Source organism: Crocodylus porosus, unplaced genomic scaffold (assembly GCF_001723895.1).
Source record: "Crocodylus porosus isolate Cpor-Errol unplaced genomic scaffold, CroPor_comp1, whole genome shotgun sequence".
NCBI classification, from domain to species: domain Eukaryota; kingdom Metazoa; phylum Chordata; order Crocodylia; family Crocodylidae; genus Crocodylus; species Crocodylus porosus.
Genome location: NW_017728951.1, coordinates 57,434,404 through 57,455,995, shown reverse-complemented (window position 1 = coordinate 57,455,995; position 21,592 = coordinate 57,434,404). Strand labels below are relative to the sequence as shown.

Genomic DNA, 21,592 nt, shown 5'->3' with positions numbered 1-21,592 from the left:
GGGAAAAAAAGCTGCAAAACAGCAAGAAAAGAGAGAGAAAGCGAAATAAACATAGGCTAAAGACCTTTAGACAGGTAGGAGTGAGAAAAGGAAAGAGATAGGAAGCCAGGGAGTCTTATGCTCGGGATCGCCCCACGCAGCTCCAAGCAAGCCTGGTCTGGTGCATCCAAAGCGGAAGGAAGAAAGGAAGGAAGGAAGGAAACAAACTTCATATTTCCTGTATTCCAGCTGTTACTTGATTCAAATTTCTAAATGAGAAACAATTTTGGAATACTTTATATATATTAGGTCCAGTACTGATGGTCTTACCATGTTAATGGTAAAGGTTTTTCTGCATCATTTGATAGTACAGGCAACCCTCACCATCCGTGGGGGATACATTCTCATATCCCCCGTGAATGGCAAAATCTGCTAATAAGCCACTGCATTCATGAACACAGAGACCCCGCTGGCTGGAGGAGGCGGGGGGAAGGGGCATGGCTTCAGCGGCTCTGGCAGAAGCACAGTGACATTGGCGGGAGCCAGGCAGCAGCAAACAAGGAGCTCCCGAGGAGTTCGGGTAAGTGTTTAAAGTATATTTAAAATGCAGGTTCAGCATTTGTGAATATTTTAAATTGTGAATGCTAAACCTGTAACTAATGAGGGTTTCCTGTACTCCACTTTACACAGCACATTTTATGTTCAAACTACCCTGGTATGTTTTATATATTAATTAGATAATTTCCATGAAGGTCTAGGTAGCTTTGTTAGTTAAGAGCTAACAAAAGAATACAGCAAAAGTTTATTGAAAGCCCACGGACAAAGTCAGTTAATTATTACTGCGGTTCTAAATTAAAGCAGCACACATCCTTTTTTTGCACCTCATCTCATCCCAATTCAACCTGCAACCAAACAGCTGTTATAGTAATCTTGACCTGAGTGAAATCTCATAAGAAAGCCTCATCCTTGCAAGATTTGTAGCCACAATTTTGCAGTCTACAGGGTATGGACAGTTTTGATAAGCCTCTGAAATATTTTAGGGTATATCTAGGTTATTACAAAGGAGTCATGATTAGTTGGGACCTCGTTAATATGATCATAAACTTTTCTCCAGGGTAAATATACCTCTAACTAGGTATTCCAGGTTGGTTTCCTCAAAATACAACAACCTATACTGGGATAAAAAGTAGTAACTGTCAACCTCTTTACCTAATATTTTGGGCATTCATCTGAACTGACACCAAACCTGTGAAAGTTTATCATGTGCACTACAATTCTATAGACAAGTAAAAGTGCCTTTATGCTACTAGCAGTTATTCTGATTCAGCTAAGGATACTAACATTTATTTTTGTGAAGAAAAGGAATTTTGATAGAGATATCAAAAATAAGATTTTCAACTGACAGGTGTTAAAAATTGAATGCCTAAAATTGAGTTTTCAGAACCACTTTTGTTGAATTTCCTCAGTGCCAATTTTCAGAAGTGCTGAGTGGCCACCAACTCCTCTTCAATTCCCAAGATGAATTCTTGTCTGCTTTAAAACCTAGCATAAAGATCCGCTGGGTGGCCAGCCCTCTCAGAAGTTAAGCCATTTTTTAAAATATCACACAGTAAAACTTTTAAAATTTAGGAGAAAAAATAAAAAATACAAATTAAAAAGAAAAACATCTGAAAGAAAAAGAGAAGGAAGAAGTAGACATCTTGAAGAAGAAAAATCTAAAATAATTATTTTTAGGTGGCTGCAATTTGACAATATATTAAATGTGGAGACTGTGTAATGACAATTCTGTTTCATAAGGTCATGGAGACATTGTGAGCTAAAGGCATTTGACTGCTCAATGTGTGTGTCATTTTTAATTGTTAGGAATACCCTGATTTTTAGTTTATCTGTAACATAAAGGATAACTAATAATACATGGTGCTGTATTTTTACTGTTCTTGTGGCACTTGGCAAAACAGAAGAAAAAATAGAGATGAACGAAGTAATGAACACCCTAAATCCTGCCTGCCTTGGGAGTGACTCTCAAAGGAACCCTTGCAGCCTGCAGTTTTGTGTTATAATGTTGAACCTGCATACTTGTACCACAGATTTCAGATTTTACATTAACAATAATTTATCCATTGTGCTGTATCCAAGTCAATGTAGGTATAGCATTCACTTATTTGTTTTGGAGTTAGTACCCAGTTTGAAGTGTGTGTGTGTGTGTGTGTGTGTGTGTGTGTGTGTGTGTGCGCACGCGCGCGTGCGCGCGCGCACATGTGCGTGCATGCATCTGTACACCCATATATGTTGGAATTAGATAAGTTAGAACAAGGGAACAACATGATAAAGACACACAGGGTTGAGAAATAACTTGAGAAAATGAGAGGAATAAATGAATTTGCAGATACAAGTGTAACCACATAGAATAATTTGTGACAAAAAATGGGAATAACAAAAGAGAATAGCAAACACTGACTGGTTCTTTCCCCGATCTGGTTTTTCCTAAAAGTTCCAGACCAAATCTCCCATGCCTGAGCTTCTCCATTCTCTCTAATACTTGGAGATACTAGCATTGTCTCTATACTGTATCTGAGGCTTACTGGAACTATACAATGTATATATTTCTCATCAAAAATATTTTTCCTTAGGAAGTAAATTAGTTTTAAAATCAGAATTAGCTCATCTCTGCAATTGCAAGAGAAACAGCTTGTTCCTGTTGCCTGTGACTCACAAATGACAAGACGTAATACTCCTAATTACCTTCCTTCAGGTGTCTCAATAGCAGTCTGTCTGAAGCAGCACATCCCCTAGATACTTTGCCCCTACCATCCCTGTAGTTAGTCCAGTCCAACAAACTGTCTCCTAACCAGTAGTTAAAACATTCATGAGCCCCTTGCAGAGTGGAGTTTGCAAGAAATTTTATTCTGCTATGTTTATACCTTCCTATTAATTGGGGCTTGCAGCTTGCATTCTGTCAGCAGAAGTGAATCCGGTCCAATATATTAGCATTCACAAAAAATATATATTTTGTTTTCATGCCCTTTTCGCTCTCAAGCCATGAGCGAAATGACCATGGGGTAGTATAATTACTTGTTAAAATTGACTAGTACAATAACTTAGGTTCAATGTAGGGCCTCTCTTCCAAATTCCATTTTAGGAATATGTATTTTTAACTTGTCAGAAGGTGAACCTCTTTCTGTTAATGACAAGCCAACTAGTGCGGATAAAATAAATAATTTAAACATAAATTCTTTTTTTAGACATCAAACAAATGGCTTGTGAGGCCTGAAAAAAAACTCAGGCAAAGCCCTGAAGCCCTGCATGGAAACTCCTCGGGGTTCCTGCAAGGACCAAAAGGCTTGCAAAGATCAAAGTACCAAAGACTTCTCAGAAAGCATGGCTCTGCACTCAAGCCCACCTTTTCTGAGGTGACCTGAAGACATCCGGAAGAAGACCTTTTGGCATCCTGCTCTGAGTGAAAATATGTAAGGGATACCTCTTAACTCACATTTCTTTCTCATTCGTATATGGTAAGCCCCTCTGCAGATAAGTGGAAATGAGTTGAACAAAAATAAAATTATTTAAATTATTTAAATGTCACAATTTAAATCTTAAGACTTTTAAAAATAATCCTTCCCAGGGATAAAGTTTCCTTGGCTGTGCCACTTGATCAACAGACATCTAGGCCATGTCCAGATGTGCGTGGATGTTTGGTTCCCCAGGGACACCCAGTGGTGGTGCATCTTACACTGCCACTAGTTGTCCCCAGGGAATGCCTGTGCCGTGTGCACTCTGGCACAAGGCAAGTTACTGCAGGCGGGGTAAGGAAGTTACTGCAGCTGCCTTATTTAGAGCTGCAGCAGTGACGTATGTGCTGCACAGAACCTAGCTGGCAGCGGAGCGTGACTCCATCCAGCCAGGCTCTGGTTTCTGGCCATACATGCAGCTGCTGCTGCATGTCTCACTCTGCTTTTTTCCTGGGTTTTTCAAAAAAAATTTCTGCTCTGCTCCCTTGCAGGCACCACATACCACATGGCTGCATTTGTCTGGATGCAGCCCAAAAGGGCAAGCTCTCGTAGTATCCATTCCAGACTGCTCGATTAGAGAAGCAAGTATATATGAGAATATATATACATATATAAAACTAAACTTCATAGAAGTGGTTTGTGACTGACAGCAAAAAATATTGCTTCTCTGGTGGGGATGTGCAGACAATTTTTTTGGAGAATTCCTTTTGTATGTATTACAACTTGGCAGGGTAGTTTTACACCTTATAGACTAATTGTGTCTCTCATATTAGGCCTTTAAACCAACAGCCATCTATATCAGCTTATGCATAAATCCGTTTTAAAGATGGAGACACTAAGGCACAGGAAAAATAAAGGATTCCCTTAAGGTCATGAAACAAGTTAGTGGAAGAAGTCAAATGAAACCTCCAGGTGCAAACTCTCTATATGATACATCAAAAGCTAAAAGACACTGCATGTCATCTGTCAAAAGACTTGCAGCTCCAGTTTCACAGCAGGTGAAATGGGAAATGCCATGCATAGCAAGTTCATCTGCAAGCCAGCCATGATAAATAAATAAAAAGAATCCCAGAAAATGACAAATAAAAATATGTACAGTTTGTTGTTGCTTTTGTATCAATCAAGACCACATTGTATATTCAGAATTAGGCCTGAGGCTTGGAGCCAAGGGAGAAAAAAGCCATTTCATACTGATCCTATAATTAAGCCCAACTTTGGCACATTTTTTAAAAAAGTAATGTGCTTCCCTTTCTTCATGTAAATGATACAAAATCATTCTTCACATTGTAAAGCATACTGCTAAGCAAGGCACTTAATTTGGTCCTAGAGCTTTTTATATTGATGTGATCCAAATGACCAAACGAATATGAGAAAGCCCACTTCTAGGCCATTCAAACACAATGCAGTACGCAGTGAATGGTAACATGAACATACTGGATTTGTGATGGCACAGTCCTGAAAGCCCTCTATACAAAACCAGGAGGTCAATCATTTTCAACTAATTTCCCAATAAATTATTACTATAGCACCTTTATCAGGTACAGGAGGTTTTCTGTTTGTTACAAAGATACAGATTTCCCTTGCCAACCACAGTTTTGCCAACCACAGTTTTGAGTATCCACACTTAATATTCTACATACCATTTTGGCTACCACGGTATACAGTTTTGAGTACCCACAGTTTTCTGTGGCTGCACATCAGCCCACCACTAGCCATTTCAAATCACCCACACTCTTGCTATCCATCTGTGGCACTCCCATCTCATCACACACACAGTCTCACACTATGCTTCACGTCATTAACATCGAGTCACAGGTGCTATACATTTTTCTCCTTATTTCTTTGTGATTTTTGCCCTTAACCAGGGCCTCTAAGTGGGCGAGTGGTGAAGGTGAGCAATTTGTGAAGAGGGCAAAAAAAGTGATGTCCTTGGAAACAAAATTTGAGTTGCTGGATTGTCTAGCATGTGGCGAGAGTATGGTGAACGTAGGGAGGTATTTTGGTGTGAACAAATCCACCGTGAGAACCATTAAGAAAAGAGAGGCTACTATTAGGGTACAACAGTACCAGTGTACCAGTGTTGTGAGTGGTACAGCAGGAAGTGCTAAAGTTTCTTTAAAAGACACACTACTCAACAGTGAATCTTTTTTAACTTATTAAAGGTAAATAAAAATTATTTTTATATACTATATATTCCTTTATTATTCATACTTAAGCCCCTAACCCCATTTTTGCCATAAGCCTATTGTCTTACCAACTACGATTTTGCCAACCATGGGAACTTTCAGAAACCTAACCCCCACAGTTGGTGAGGGAAACCTGTAAAGATAAAAGGCCATTTACCATTACTTTGTACCTTATATAGTCATTTAAAGGTAAAGTCTACTAATTCTCAAGTATTCATTCTTATACACTCTGTAACTAAGGGTATGTACAAGCATTACATTTAGATTGAGCTAACCAGGGTTAAGTGGATCTAAATGTCTGATCACACAGATGTTCAGAGGGCTTAATTCATCCAAAAATGGTGTACCCAATGTAACTTAGTGCACCTTAAAAGGTGCACTAATTTAGATCAAGAAATCAAGAAAAGATTAACATGATACAGGAAAGGGTTAACCCAATCTAGCTAATGCCTGCATGCATTTGTAGCATAGCCCTGCAACTGGCAAAGCCCTATGGCAGAAGGCTGCCTCTGCTTCTCCCCAAAAACTCTGCTCTGTGAAAATTTGGTTAGTATGGGCCCTAGAGAGGGTACACACCTTATCCTATCTCTTTAGGTACCCTGAGCTGGACACATTCCTGAGGGAAGGAGGAAACCTGCTCCCTCTGCCTATGTGACTGGCATCGCATACCTGGGGTGGGCTTTCTAGTGGGCTAGAGACTGCCAGTCTGCCCAGCAAACACTGATGTATTTAAAATTGGTTGCTGGCAGCCAAAAGGTGCTGGCCTCCATCAGACCAGGTAAATGAGGTCATAAGTTAAAGACTGCCCAGAAGGAGCAGCAGTAAACTCAGAGAGAGAGAAGAGCTGCACCATCTGAAACTTGCTCTCTCTCTCTCAAAACTCATGATCAATGAACTGCCTGCCTCCAGAGGGAATCTCCACCTGCTTCTGGATGATACTTGTGAGTAAGTTACCCGAGATCTAACTAGATATATAGCTTGCAGTAACTCAGATGCGTGATCAAAGGCTAGTCCAGCCACCCTGTTTGCTCTATGGGATTTCTCTGACACTACTCAAATATGTACCAACTCTACTCCTTGTAACCAATAAAGTTCTCCTTTGTATCTAGCACGGGAAACTTATTGGGAGTGGGTCTAGATTACGCCTTGGGGTCCCTTTGGTTCAGCTGACTAAGGGAGACCACTACTTGTGCTTCCAACTGAGGAAAGCACCCCAAGTTCTTGAAGTGAGTCAAATACCTTTGAGGGCTACCAAGTCTGTAGCCAGGGGACACAATGCCAGAATCAAGCCTGTCCCTGGGTGGTGGCAGCTCTACCCCCAGGCTAGAGGGTGTGCTCCTGGAACGGGGTCGGCCAGATGTGAGGCACCCCCAGGGAGGCACTCGGAACCTGGAAGGTGGTCAGGCATAGTGAGGTGGGTGGCTCAGGGCAGGAGCACCTCCTACTGGCCTGCCACAAGCCCACCTTCTCATCCCAGTCCTGAAGCAGTGTTAATCCTACTCTGCAGACTTTGTCCAAGGTATTTTTAGCCCCTCAACCCTCCCACCCCTGGACCAGACAACCCCTCCATCTGCAGGCCCATCAACCCCCACTCACCTCCCTCTTGCCAACCCTGCCCCCTCCTCACCAGACAGGCATAGTGCTTGACAGCCCTACCTCTTTTTTGTACCATGGGTATTTTTCTTTCTTATGTTTCTCTTCAATTTTATCTTACACAGAAAGATATGAAGGAGTACGATGGGGATAAGAGGGACATATGTGTCATGCCCAGCCAAGAGCCAGGAAGATGCTGAAAGCAAGTCTCAGTCTCTGTATATGCAAGTGCATATACATTTTAATTTGTATGTTCTTGATCAAGCTGTTTGTTGAATAAACACCGAGTCCAGCTTCAAAAATAAAATACTGGCCTTTTAAAATTATACTTGCAGTGAACATAGAAGATTAAATATAATGCCTGAAATTCAAGATGTGGTCATTCATGGCACACATTGGTCTGCTTACACAAATTTTCAATTAGTTTGTTCGGAATATCTAGCCATTTTGCTCAAGGGTATATTTAAATCTAGTTTAGTTGTGCTCAGCTCTCATAAAACAAATTGCAAAATGAGACAATTGTTTTTCACATAAAAATCTCATTTTCTTAAAGGTATTGACAGAAAATAATAAATGTTAATTACGTTAATATTTTAAGGGACCAAAAGAGATTTCCAGAAAGTGCATCTCTGAGGAGCCTCGAGGATTAAATGGGATGGCACGAAGGACCATGAGTTTTATGGGTGCAAGATGTTGATTTATGTGGGATTTAGCATAGGATCAAAGCTTTTTGAACACACCCTGTATGGCCTATGTACTTCTTAAAAAAGCAGTAGCCTGGACAGAGTGGGGTGGAGGGGAACCCATGGAATCATTTGCTTTAAGGAACATTCCTTATTTCGAACAAGTTCTTCTGGAAACATTTATGAAGAAATCTGCAAAGTGAGGTGAAGTTAGTATATAATCTTCTGCAAAAAAAAAAGGAGCTGACCATGATGGCAGTAAGGGAAGGATTTCACAATTAAAAAGGAATTTACAGAATCACTTCATGCAGGCCTACCCTGTTCCTACTGAAGTCACTGAGTGTTTCCAGGAGCTGAATTAGGCAAATGAGAAGCAATTCTAAAAATGCCACTCCAGTTAAAAAGAGTATTTCCCAGGTGTATACATATGGCACAACTCAAATCCATGTTATATACCAAGAGAAAAGTAAATATTATATGCAATTATGGGCCAAATATACTAGTAATTTAAAAAATGGCATTAAGCAAGATTTCAATAGGTAAGCATTAAATATAGCTTATGCACAAATGGATTGGTATATTATTAGAGAAATTCAAACCCATTTACTTTTGCTCTGGCAAAAAAGTTCCTTGTTAACCCTGAAATAAACATGACAATCAAAAAATTCATTCTCTTTAACTTTTCCTAAAGTCTTTGTTATTTTAAGAAATAATCCCTACTATTTTTGGACAATTCACAAAAATGAGGTCATTCTTATTAAAAATGTAAGCAGGACAGTCATTTTTAAAAAAATTTTTCATGCCCCTTTCAAAAAGAAATAGTTAAAAAACCTACAACAAAATAGTTAAAGTTATTTTTTTCCCCCTTGGTGTCTGAGGCAATGGATCCTCTATTGTGAACAGTAATTATTTTTATAACCTCTTGCACTCCTGAGTCCATACAGTTGAATACACTGAAATTCCAGGTCATCACCTACCTTTAACTCAGTGATGCCTTCCTTGCCAATTTATGTCAAAGATCTGGCATACACATATAACATACAATATGGTTAGATCAAGACTTATGGCAAATTTCTTTTAAATTGAAAAAGAAAGAATGAACATTAATCTCTACGGGAACATGTTTTCTGAGCCATGAGTTTCCCAAGATTTCCTTTCAAGTATTGTACTGAGCAAAATGCTGCATATCATTCTCTAGTATCTGTGTGTATATAGGAGAAAGAGGAAGAAGCTTCACAGAGATTCATTTAACTTGATAATTTTCAACCCTTTCCTTCTGCTTTTCTAATTTTTTGAAAAAAATATTTTATAAAGGAAAATTATGATGTAAATTTCTAGATGTGCCCAGCTAGTGAGTGAATAACTTAAATCACTTGAGTTTCAAAGCAAGGGGAAAGATAACAATAGATGTATTGGTCATGTCTAACATTTTAAAAGGTAGACATAATGCCACTGGAACAAATAATGCAACCACAAGCTGGCAATGGAAAGCAAGACAATCTAGACCAAGGCAGAGATTATAAAACACTTTCACCTCCATCATAACTTGAATAGCCTTCAACTATCATAGGAAAATAAAGGACATAAGTGAAGAGGGGTTACAAAATGGAGTAAATATGAGAGAGGGCTGAAGTTAGATCAAAGTCCAATGGAAGCTAGGAAGCAAAGAAGTTTGAATGGAACTAATAAAAATACTAGGAAACAAAATACTGTCATAAAAATAGCTCCCCTGTACAGAGTTTTGATTCATCAGAGAAGCTATATAAACTTTCAGTTTGGGGATCTTTCTTCAAACCAAATTAACTGGCGAAACCCTTGAAAGTTAGATGATAGCACTAGTATCACCATTGTGTGCTAACATTAACAATCCAAATAGGAAGAAACAACATTTAAGGATGATGTCTTCTTCTAGATTGTTTTACTGTGCTCCAGTTACATGGATATCCAGATATTCTAGTCAGTATACATACAATTTGTTACTTTATAGTATTTTTTTGAAGAAGGTATTGCTAGTCTCCTATTCTTTCTTTATTCTTTAAACATTTTCTTAGCATGATTGCAGACAACAGAAGCACATCCTGTTTTTTTTTTCTTGTCAAGTGTCAGACTAACTTTGAATCAGTGCTTTGGAACTACAGTTGCTATAGCATAACTCTTTGCTTACTGCTTTCATACCAGTTTAACCAGTGCTTATAATTTACACAGATTCTCTCTGCCAAAATCTCCGATTTATAGATTAAACAGAGCAAATTCCCAAGAGCTGTCCTCTGCCATATTTCAGATTTTATTACTGAAAAATTAGTATTTAAATATATGATTTACATTTAACACCTTAAACATTAAAAATGGAATAAAGATTTCATGGTTAAAAAATACAGTCAAAATGTTCAAGTTAGTACAACCAGATGAGGCTAGTTAAGAGATACTAACAAGAAAAAAGCTTTATTTTCCAGGAGAATCAATCCATTCCAACCTGTCCGTCAACCACCTTACCATTTTCACTTGAGTCTTTAAAATGTTTTCTTAACATTGTTCAACAGAACAACCACTCCATTACTGACCTCACAGACCTTGTACTCAAGCAACAAAGTATTTTCAGAACATGGTCCTGGGAATGAAAAGCTGTAAGCATACTAGACATTAAAAACCAAGGTCTAAACGCAGACAATGGCTTTATCAAAATATACAGTTTACCTGCTCTCTTTGTCAGTCTCTCAATATTCCACAGACAATAACAACACTCTTCTCTTTTGAATAATCTTGATATTTTACATAATTGAATTATCTACTTCAACAGCCCTTGTTTGAAGTTACTTCTGATAACTTGTCTTTGCTCTACATTTTACACTTCCCACTTCTTTAATTCACTATTTTTATTTGCATAATAGGTTTAAACAAAAATGTTTTTGTCTAGTAATTATCTTAGGTTGTACCTGCTTCTTTCCACGACTTGACTAAAGGCACTCTGTTCTAAAAGCTTGTCCAATATCTCCCTCAAATATATAGTTGTTCCAATAAACCTAATTCTGTTTATCTAGCTTGGGTACCTCCATCAAACATTGCATTTTGCATTATAGACATAAGCGTTCTCTCTGTGGAGTCTCTAAGTCAGGGATCACAACTCTCAGCATGCGACAGCCAGCCTGGGCTCTGGGCAGCTGCCGTCAGCTATGGGCTTACAGCAGGTGGCTAGGAGGCTGCAAGCACTGCTGCAAGAAGCTCAGGCTCTGTGGCAGGCAGCAGCTGCCCACAGCTCCAGCCAGCTGCAGCTCGGATGCTGAAAACAGCTGCATGGGGCTCTGCAGCGTTGGCATCTACTCAGTTGTCACAACAGCTGGGTGCATGCCTCTGAACATGCAGCCAGGAAGAGGCCTGGGACAGTGCAACCCATGCCCCTCCCACACCATCTGCATGGAGGTGCATATGCAGCTACTACCATCAGAGAGTTGGTTGCAGAACCCAGCACAGCTGCCTGCCTACCACAGCCGGCGCAGACTCTGGGCAGCTGCAGCAGGAGGTGGGCAAGGTGCAAACAGCTATGGTGGGCTCCACAGCCCTAGCACTGACTCCACTGGATTGTGACAGTTGGGCGTGTGCCTCCAAATGGATGGTGGGGGAGGGGCCAGGGGCAGGATAGGCATAAGGCAGAATGCAAACAGCTGTACAGATGGAGGGGCTCATGCCTGACTCCCCTGTCATGCCAGTAAGTAGTACTACCCCTCCTCACTTCTCCCCCTCCCCTTCCACCTTCTGAGGCACAATACTGCTTCTCTTTCCCCCCTTCCCTCACCAGACTGCTTCCTCCCCCAAGCTAAAGGATAACCCATAAAGCATGGCCAGTTATCAGTATGTGAATGGTTCCTTCTTCGTTCACAGCCCTACTTGCCACAATCTGAAATAGTTTCAAATGGGGTCCCAGCAAAAAAAAAGTTTGAGAACCCCTGCACTACTTAAACTGGTAAAGATGCATATATATTATGAGCTATGAATAGTAAAAAAACCCAAATTAGATATTCAAAAGTTTCAGCCAGTATGGGGAGAATTGTATGATTTTGTGCAGAAAGGGGATCATGTTGTTTGTAGGTTGTGCAGTGAAAATGTGATATCTTGTGCTTTCAGTGTCCAGAACCATTTCACAACCAAGCATAAAGCCAAATTTTCTGGAGTTAATAAAGCAAACAAAAGTGAGTGCATTAGAAAACCTATTGATTCATTTGAAAAACAGACCATCAGCTTTTCTAAGTTTGTAACTAAAAGTGCTCTTTCCGCACAGGCAAGTTACAGCTCAGAAAAGCAAGTGTTTTACAGATGGAGAGTACTTAAAGGAAGCTTTCCTAAAATGTCCTGAGAAACTGTTTCACAATTTTGCAAATAAGAAAGACATCATTACTCATATTGAAGAAATGCCATTGTCAGCTACAAAAGTTCAAAGGCAAACAGATGAAATGGCAACTGATATTAGGGAACAAATGACTCAAGGCCTCCAAACATGTAGTATGATGAGCCTTGCACTGGATGAAGGCAGAAGCATAAATGATATCCCCTGTCTTGCTATTACTGTGTAGCAGGGCACTAAGGTGCCTGCTACTTGAAAAACAGTAGTATGGGCTCAGGTGCTGGTTGCTAGGGGCAACCAGGAGGAGCTAAGGGCCCACACCTGGTCGGAAGGGGCACGGCTGACTACTATAAGACCCAGACTGGAGGCTGTGAGTACTCTCTCTGTCTCTGCTGGTGGCCAGGAAGAAGGAGTACTACCTGACTAAGGGGAAAGAGATTGGCCCTGAATATGGGAAAGAGAATAAGGCCTGAATGTACCAGCTGCTAGTTACACAGGTGAGAGGTGGTGTGGTTTGGAGGTTGTTTAGCCAGGAGGATTAACTTTGTGTTATAGTGCAAGGGCTTGTGTTATTGTTTTGTTGTTGTTGTTACACCAGAGGACCGGGTGAGGCTATTAGGGGTTGGAGTAGGCCTCATAGGGGCTCCACAGTAGTGTGGGGACCCCAGTGTAAGAGAGGGCACAACACTCAGGGGTGCACTAACCCCAGCCCTGAGAAGGGGAGCAGAGGATTGGGAGGGGGCCAGGAAAGGCCAAGGCTGCCTGAGCCCCAAGGCGAGGAGCCCCAGAGCGGGCAGTTGCAAGGAGCCCCGGAGTGAGCAGAAATTGACGAGTGCCAGAGAACATGGTTGCGAGGCAAGCCAGAAGCACCCGTGGGGTGCAGAGAGTGAAATCGACCAAATAATGTCGGGTTCATCTGCGAGGCTTGGGGTGTGGTACAAGGATGGTTGGAGCCATGCATAGACCATAAGGCTGGGGTGCACCGAGTCACCCAAGATAGAACTAAGACTGAGATATATCAGAGCACCGTGTCAGAGAGGACTAAGGGCAGCCTCCCTTAAACATTGTTAACATCAAAGACGTGGCTGGTGAGATTGTGAGGGTGCTTTTAATATCACCTTGGCATGGTAGGGGGCACTAGGGGAGATCACGGCCACCCCCAGGACCATGTGCTGCTACAATTGTTTACTACTTTGTCTTTGGGGAAGTTTGTGGGGAACTATTTTGTTTGAGTGCTATACATAGCACAATGAAAGCCATGACATACTTAATGCTTTCAAAGACTTTTTCACACAACAAATCAATTTGTTACCACTGATGGTGCACCTGCTATGGCTGGTAAAACAGCTGGATTTGTCAAACTTCTGGAAACCAAGATTGGATATTTTCTTATAAGTTTCCATTGTATTATTCATCAAGAGAGCCTGTGTGCAACAATCTTGTCTTCTGATTTAAATGAAATCATGACAACTGTTGTAAAAATTGTCAACTTTTGATTTTCTGCTCCTCTTTGACACACAGGAGATTCCACAAAATTTTGAACAATATGGATTCTGCACATGGAGATTTAGTGCTGCACAGTAATGTACGCTGTTCGAGTTAATGTATTCAAGCAATTTGTTGCTTGTCCTGAACCTATCAAGCTCTTTTGTGATGGCTAGAAAATGCTATTTAGACATTTGCTTTTGGGAATTGGCTTGTAGGTAAAGTAGATATTTTTAGAATAAAGGCCAGGGCAAGGACACAGTTAATTGTTTTCTAAAAGCCTGTTTATCACAAAGTTTCTTCAAAGTCCACTGCGTCTGACACGGGCAAGCAGACACCCAGGCTGGGACACTGAAGGCATGTGCCACAATGTTTCATAACTTGAAATAAGACACTGTGTTTTATCGGCCAGGTCACAGCGCCCAACTTTGGTAGATGGACCAAATTAGGAGAAACCAGAAATAACCAAAGTAGGATGTGTGCATGTGATAGGTTTGTGAAACAAAGGAATATGCTGATGGGACAAAACATGGACAGTATGACAACCACAGGGAGACCAATCAATGATGCCCAAAGATGAAGCATGTACACAGAGGGAAAAAGATACAAAAGGAGGGATTTCAGAGCATCAAAGAGACCCCTGAAAGTGGAGCCCAAGGCCACCATGGACAGAGGGAACACCACAGCCCATCTCACCCATGCCACTGTGTGGAGAGGCAGGCGTTGGCATCCAAACTCCTGGCTGCTGACATCTGACATTCAAGACAGAACCTCAGCGTAAAGCTTGCATGCTGGCCAGACGTACCTTGACTGTGAATGCCAAGACTTATAGAATTGTTTGCATTATTTGTCTTTGCTATCACTGTGTATCAATAAAATTCACTTATTATTGAATGGAGAGGTCGTGGCCAGTTGGAGGTTTTTGGATCCACCTGGAACAAGGTATCTGGGTCTTAAATCCAGTGCCAGCATTTCTTAGAGAAGAAAGTGCTCAACAATATGCAGAAATTACTGATGACAAATAGTTATCAAAACTGATATTCTTGACAGACATCACATCACACTCAAATGATCTGAATACTAAGCTAGAAGGGACACAGAAAACCATACTTCAGCTCTATGAAAACTGGAAAAGGTTTCTGTGCTAAATTGTCTGTTTTCAGACAAAATATCAAAATGTCTACTTTTTATTACTTCCCCACTCTGAAAACCCATTCTGAGCAGCATCAATTGAACACTGGGGATACATGCAACTAGCTGGAAGATGAGTTCATGAGAAAATTCCAAGACTTTCACAACAAAGGACCCATTTTCATTTCTTGTGACCCCTGACAATAGTATGGAAAGCAACAAAGAACTTTAGTACGTTCAGTGGATGAACATTGAAGGATTTGAATCCGAGCTAATTGACTTTCAATGCTCAGGCATCTGGTTATCAAAGTTTAAATCACTATGAGGTAAACTTGAAAATGAAAGAGACTGGCAACTCAAGATCACAGCATGTTGGTCTTTCTTTCCTGACAAGTTTGCCTGCATGAAAAAAGTAGCTTTTTCCTTCCTGTCTGCCTTTTGGATTTGTTTATTGGGGCTGTGCAAAGCTTCAGTCCCTGATTCAATTTGGCGGAGATTTGGCCCCATTTGGTGGCCAAATCTCCAAATCCAAATTGAATCAGAGAACCCTTTTTAATTTCTCCAAATCGAATCGGAACCCTCCGAATCAATGCAGAGAGATTTGGAAAGATTCAGAGAGTCAGACATAGAGACAGATTTAACTATTTTTCTACATACCTCTAGGTAGCAGAGGCTCATGAGTGCTGCAATGCTGGGGTGCATGGAGTGTCCCACAGAAGCACGGGGGGTGGGAAAGGACTCCCCGGCACACTTGGAAGCAGACCTGAAAGTGGACCAGAAATACTTTTGGTCCACTTCTGGGTCTGCCGGGAAGTGAGCTGGGGGCCCCCCCGCACCCTCTCAGCTCAGTGACTGGTACCTCCTGGGTCTTGGGCGGGGGGCACCCAGGGTCCTACTGTGGCTGATCACCAAGCTGCGGAGGCACAGAGGAGCCCCCCAGTGCACTCCCTGGCAGAGCCAGAAGTGAACTGGAAGTACTTTCAGTCCACTTCTGTGTTCACTACTGAGCACGTGGAAGATCTCTCTGCACTCCTGTGGGCTGCCTCCATGCACCCCAGCATTACAGAGATCACGAGCTGCACCTGCTATCTCAAGGTACGTAGAAAAATCTTTCAAAGCTGCACATGTCCAGATCACTGATTCTCTGAATTAGCATTGAATCTTCAGATTCCGATTTGGCTGAATCAAATCAGGGATAGTGATCTGAATCAATGAATCAAATCACTGCCTCCAATTCAGGCCGAATCCTAATCATATGGGGCCTGCTGTGTACAAATGTGAATGAAATGAAATGAAAACCATACTGACCTCTGTGAGAATTGACCACTGACAATTCTGATTCATGTTTGCATTTGATGATAAGCAACTACCAGCCTAACCTCTCCAAACTCAGAAGCAAGGGGGCGGTCTGTGGAAGAGGTGCAATGCATCCTGGAATGCTGGGGGACTGTGAGTTAACTTGAATCTGGAGGGGATCTGGGATGCAAGTTCAATAAACTGATTTAAACTAAATCAATTTGTGAGGAGAATGAGAACAAAAAGGGGTTAAAGAAGACCTTACCATATTGACAGGAGGAAGGGCAATGTGAAGAGCAGCTAGAGCAATGCCAGAAAGGATGTGCGGTAGTGTCCCACCCCCCTTTCAAGAAACAGCTGGCCTGCCAGTTGTGGGCAGGCTTGTCAATTAAAAGAGAATCATAATTGATTCAGGGTGGGAGAGAGATGGAGACACCAGGACACTTGGTGGAGCGAGTGGCTGAGGAGGAGTGCAGAGACTGATACAGAGCCCTGAGCAAGGTAGCACAGAATCATCTCCTTGGACGTAAGCAAGGGGCAGGAGGGGAAGTTCAGAGCCATGAAAAGAACAGGAATTTGCTCCTTCAAGTCTGTTTCCAGGCCACAGGAAGGACACCTGAAACCTAAGGGTAAGGAAGTGCTGAGTGAACTGCAAAAGGCACTCCTGACTAGGAAACAAGATGAAGTGCTAATGCAGGCAAGGGTTACTCTAAGTCTCAGCACTAAACATTTGCTGTTGACATGAGCACTTGCTTAGATACTGTGGCCCAATTGCACCTGATAGTTTAGGAATTAAGTTGCAGTTTTAGGTACTTGAAGATTCTATGGGAAGGTGCAATACTGATAAGGCAATATGCATTTTAGCTAAGGTTTAGATGCAATGATAGTAAACTGGTAGTAAAGCTATATATTTCACACACTAAGGGAGACAGTGCAACAAAGTGGCAGACCTTTGGGTTGGAAGAACTGAACAATACTAGAATGGGCATAAAGCATAGAGCAACCAGATACTGAAGTTAGAGTCATGATTGTGATGGCTCTGATGAGTAACTTACCAAACAAGATATTTAACATCAAGGTGGTGTAAGGCTAGAGTGGGAGGGGGAAGCAGAGCCCCAGAATCTCACTCTGGAAAGAGATTCACCGAGTTCCAAATCCAGAGAGTTGAAGGTGGGTTGTGACAAGACTGAACACCTCCCAAGTCATTAAGATCAATATAACCATGTGACAGGCAACTTCATAAAAATTGTATCCTGAAACAAGAAGGCATGGTGGCTTTTATTAAAGCAGTGACGAAGTAGGGGCACTAGCAAAACAAGTAAGGGCTGTCCTCTGAGCCTACACAGTTAAGTTTGATTGCACATCCATCCAAGTTTATCTTAAACTTGTTGCAGCCATTTTTAAAGTGGTTTATGTGTACTAAGCTTCTGTTATATTAAAGATTTGAACTGGTTTCCAATCACTTATACTGGTTTGTGTGTAATTTCTGTCCCTAGCCTTCTTAACTGGGACATTTTTAGACTCCCAACCACCCCCACTCTGACAGGGCTACCCCACTGCAGTGGACCAACCAGCCACCCCTGCAGACCTTCCTGCACCACCCCCTCCCCACCCCCCACTCCTCCATCATAAGTTACTTCCATCAGACTTATTTTGGACTCCCCATGATGGTCCTGACAGTGACAAAGTGCAGTACATACTGCTCCCAGTCAAGTCTAGCTGGCTTACAAAAAGCCATCTAGACCTAAGTCAGAGGTGGTAAATTCTTATTCACCCCAATGGATCTACAAATACATGCTTTAATATTTTTTAAAAGAAGTCTCCTCCTCAAAATATGTTAGGTGGCAATTCCCACCTTCATCTACTAAAATGGTTTTCAACCTTTTTGGACTCAAGAGACCCCTCACTGGACTCGAGGCATTCCTCCATAACTTTTGTGAACTGAGTGGCATCCAATTTTCCCCAAGGGTGCCTTGGTGAACAGTTGTTCACCGAACACTAGATGTACACTTCCGATGTAGCAGTAAGCTGCTACCAACTCCCCTCTCAGTCTTCTCTTTTTTCAGGCTGAAGAGTCCCAGGTCCCTCAGCCTTTCCTTGTATGGCTTGCCGTGCAAGTCTCTGTTCATATGGGTAGCCCTTCTCTAGACTCTCTCAAGCTTTACCACATCCTTGTTAAGGTGCAGAGCCCAGAACTGGATGCAGTACTCCAGCTGCAATCTCACCAATTCTGAGAAGAACTGAGTAGACTAGGAGAATCACTTCTTTGCAATGGTTTTGCTAGAGATGCATTAATTGACACATGCCAACATAGTGTTGGCTCTGCTGGCTACAGCATCACACTGCCAGCTCATGTTCATACTGTGGTCAGTTATTACCCCCAGGTCTCTGGTGGCAAGTGATTGGGGATCTTCAGTTCTGCTTCCTGATGAGAGGCAGCAGTTGCACAGGCACCCATTACATGAGTTTTTCCTGTCAACAACTAGGGGTTCAGGGCCCCAGAACCACCCTGCAACTATCTCCTTGACAGCTGGCAGGCTTAGTGGCCACAGCAGGGCCTAGCAACCAGGCCTGCAGTAATTTCCCTTCCTCTGTGCCCCAAGACAGACACAGTTGCACAAGCACCCATGCTAAGAGTTTTGCCTGTCAGCAGCTAGAGGTGCAGGGCCCCAAAACCTGTACTTATCTCCTTCAAACTTGGCAGGCTTCATGGCCACAGCAGGGGCTAGCATGCCTGTAGTTTTGACCCTGCTGTGGCTTAACATATACACATGACTCAAGTTTGCCTCTCAAGACTTTGGGGTGCAGTTGCTACAAACCCCCTACACCTATTTTCTTGAAATCTGGCATGCTTTATCCCCTCAGAAGGGGATACCATTTGTGCAAGTTTTATCCAAAGCTGACCAGAAATGACAAAGTTATAGGCTGTTTTGACCTTTCTCATTATAGTCTACGGGTGAGACATCGGCACAGCATCGAAACGGCGAAACGTTTTGACTTGCCTCGTTTTGTTTCAAGGCTATTCCAACCATGTCTGTTTCATTTTGATTTTTGCTGTTTTGACCTCGAAACAGGTCAAAACAGCATCAAAACAAAACGTGGTGGTGAAATTTCACACAGCCCTACTGCCTAACTAATTAGTTAGTTGCCATTATGTATTTGTGGGTTTGATTTCTTTTTCCAAAGTATACCATATTGCTATTGCTTTTACTCATTTTTTACTGAATTTTCAGTATTTCTAGTTTTGGACTCTGTCCAACTTCTCAAAATCACTTTGAAATTTGATTTTGGCATCCAGACAGCTCAGCAATTTTTTAGCTTTCTCTCTTACATGAAGTTTGCACATTTACTCTTTATTCCATCATCCAATTATGAATGAACATTGATTAGAACCAGGCAGAAGCATAGGCCCCTGCATAAACCTACTTGACATGTCCTGTCATCACAAAGCTATAACTATGCAGAGTATGGATTTTCATCTGTTGTACACCAAATGTTATGATGATTTCACTTAAATCATATTTCTACAATACACTTATAAGTATGTCATGTAAGCAAAAGCCTTCCTAAAGTTCAAGATGTATTTCATCTCCTCCTTCCAATTTTGCCTGAAAAAAAAGGAAATTAGACTGGTTTGACATTATTCATTCTTGATAAAACCATGCATTTTTATTTTTTTTAATCACCTTGTTGCCCTCTGGGTACTTATAAATTGCTTGTTTACTAGTTTATTTCAATATCTTTCCACAAACCAAAGTTAGGCTGACAAGTCTATAAAGTCTTTGGTCCTTTGAAAAGATAGGTACTGTGCTTGCATTTCTTTAGTCTTCTGAAACCTCTGATGTCCTCCATTGATCTGTAGAAATAATCACTATGGCTAGGGAGAGAAGTTACACATAAACTGGTTTAAGTGATCAGAAACTAGGTCTCAACTTGTAACAGAACAGAAACTCAGTGCATGTAAAGCAGTTCCAAAGTGGCTAAAATGGGTTTAAGATAAACATGGTTGAATGCAGCATCAGACTTGTCTAATTTGGGTCAAACTGGTTTATGAAATGTCTGTCCCAGACAAGTTAAATCAGAGTCCCCCAGCACCCCAGCATGCTTTGCAGCCCTGGGCTGGGCTATCTGCTGCAGAGAGCAGGGCTCACCCAACCCCTCTGCTCCCCAGCTGGAGTTCTGGGGCCAGGGAGGGGGGTAAACACCCCTTCCCTTGCTCAAACTTACTGTTGACTGCAATTGTGGACTACAAATCCCAGAGGCACCTGGAAGCAGGAAGAGGAAGCCATGAGCAACCCTGGAGAGTCCTAGTACTGTGCTTTTGGACTGAAAATCCCAGAGACCTTCAGGACAGCAGGAAGAGGAAGCAAACACACAGCCCATGCTGGCTACTTGCCAGAGAGCTGTGCTCTAGTGCCTGCCTGACTTCTGGCCTGAGCCACTGCAGGCTGCATTTCCTGAAACAAAGGTAAATGTCCGCTCACTTCTGTTCCAATTTAATCTGTCCAGTTTAGATGAACCTGCAAAGGCTGAATCATTTCAGCCTTGGACTTTTTGACTGTCTTTACTTAGCCTAATAGTTCAGAGATTGTTTTGGCTAATTTCTTAAGGGTGAATTTCTGCAGGCACCTCCAACTTGAATGTAACCATCCTATTTCTTGAAACTGTTTTCCCTATTGTGCCCTGCATTCCTAAATGCCTGTGAAAATCAATTTAAGTCATTAGAATCATGTTAATATTTTTTTTTGAAGACCACAGAAAAGGAGAAATCAAATACTTCATTTGTCTCTTCATCATCTATTATTTGCTCTCCTACTCTTTTAAGGAACAGATCTTTCCTTTGCCTTTCTTACACATTTGATGTATTAATAGGAACTTTTTTATTCTTTTTAATTCTCCTTCCTTATTGTAATTCCTTCCACATCTTAACCTTTCTGGTTTTATTGCTTTATAGATTGTGCTATGCTTTTAGATTCACATGTAGTTATGAGCCCTATCTTCCACATGTTATAAAAAGGACCATTCCTTTTTTATTTCAAGGTCCTTAACTGGATCCTGATACAACCATAATGACTTCTTACAGTTTTTATCTTCCCTCCCCATCAGCAGTTTTTTGTTTTGTCTTTATCACAGTCTCTTTCTGTAACTTCCATTATCCTGTGACCAGGAATAATGGTCACAAGCTGGCAGAGGGCAGGTTTAGGCTAGATATCAGGAAGCGCTACTTCACGGTCAGGGCGGCCAGGATCTGGAACCAACTTCCCAGAGAAGTGGTGCTGGCTCCTACCCTGGGGTTTTTTAAGAGGAGGTTGGATGAACATCTTGCTGGGGTCATTTGACCCCAGTATTATTTCCTGCCATGGCGGGGGGTCGGACTAGATGATCTACTCAGGT

The 21,592-nt window shown here is 41.6% G+C and overlaps 1 protein-coding gene across 2 annotated transcripts in view; it reads right to left on the bottom strand.

Annotated features, from left to right (window-relative positions):
* The window catches only part of GRID1 (glutamate ionotropic receptor delta type subunit 1), a 1,072,773-nt gene that overhangs the window by 239,013 nt on the left and 812,168 nt on the right, over positions 1-21,592 (bottom strand). The gene's annotated exons all lie outside the window — the stretch shown is intronic.